Source organism: Leopardus geoffroyi, chromosome C3 (assembly GCF_018350155.1).
Source record: "Leopardus geoffroyi isolate Oge1 chromosome C3, O.geoffroyi_Oge1_pat1.0, whole genome shotgun sequence".
NCBI classification, from domain to species: domain Eukaryota; kingdom Metazoa; phylum Chordata; class Mammalia; order Carnivora; family Felidae; genus Leopardus; species Leopardus geoffroyi.
In genome coordinates this window covers 67,092,054-67,092,900 of record NC_059338.1, presented here as the reverse complement: position 1 = coordinate 67,092,900, position 847 = coordinate 67,092,054, and the positions used below count along the sequence as shown (strand labels likewise).

At 41.9% G+C, this 847-nt stretch overlaps 1 pseudogene; it reads right to left on the bottom strand.

The window, feature by feature from the left end:
- Nucleotides 1-292: 292 nt before the first annotated feature.
- LOC123587135 lies at nucleotides 293-433 on the bottom strand (annotated as a pseudogene).
- Between the last annotated feature and the right edge of the window lie 414 nt (nucleotides 434-847).

The window sequence follows — 847 nt, the reverse complement described above, 5'->3', positions numbered from 1 at the left end:
AATGATGAGTGATGTTGAGGCTCTTTTCATGTGCTTTTGGGTCACCAGGATGTCTTTGGAGAAATGTCTAGTCAAGTCCTTTGCCCGTTTTATAGTTGGGTTATTTGGTTTCTTCCTTTGTGGTTGGGTTGTGGGAGTTTTGTATTTACCTTCTGGATATTAACTAAACCCATTATCAAATGTGCGATTCGCACATATTTTCTCCCACTCTGTAGGTTGCCAGCTCCGTGGATTGTGTCCTTTGACGCACAGAAGTTTTAACCTTTGATGTTGTCCAATTTATCTGTTTTTCCTTTGGTCCACTGTGCTTTTGGGTCATATCCAAGAAATCAGTCGCTATCAAATCCAACGTCAGGAAGCTTTCCGCTATGTTTTCTTCTACCGATAAGAACAAATACTACACTTGATCTTAGCCAAAAGGCCGAGAAGCGATTCCGCTATGTTTTCTTCTAAAAGTTTTAGAGTCTTTGCTGTTACTTTTAGGTCTTTGATGTGTTTTGAGTTAATTTCTGTACACACAAAATACAATAAGTAAGGTAAGAGTCTGGCTGCATTCTTTGGCATGTGAATGCCCAGTTTCCCCAGCACCATTTGTCGAAGAGACTGTCCTTTTCCCATCGAATAGTCCTGGTGCCCTTGTTGAAGAGCCGTTGGCCACCGGCTCAAGGGTTTGATTTCTGGGCTCTCTATTCTGTTCCATTGGCCGATATGTGTGCCTTCCTGCTGGGACCACACTGTTTTGATTATTGTAGCTCTCTAATAAGTTTTGAGATCAGGCAGTGTAAGACCCGTAACTTTATTCTTCTCTTCCCAAAGTTGTTGAAACAAAACTCAGACAACCTGGCAG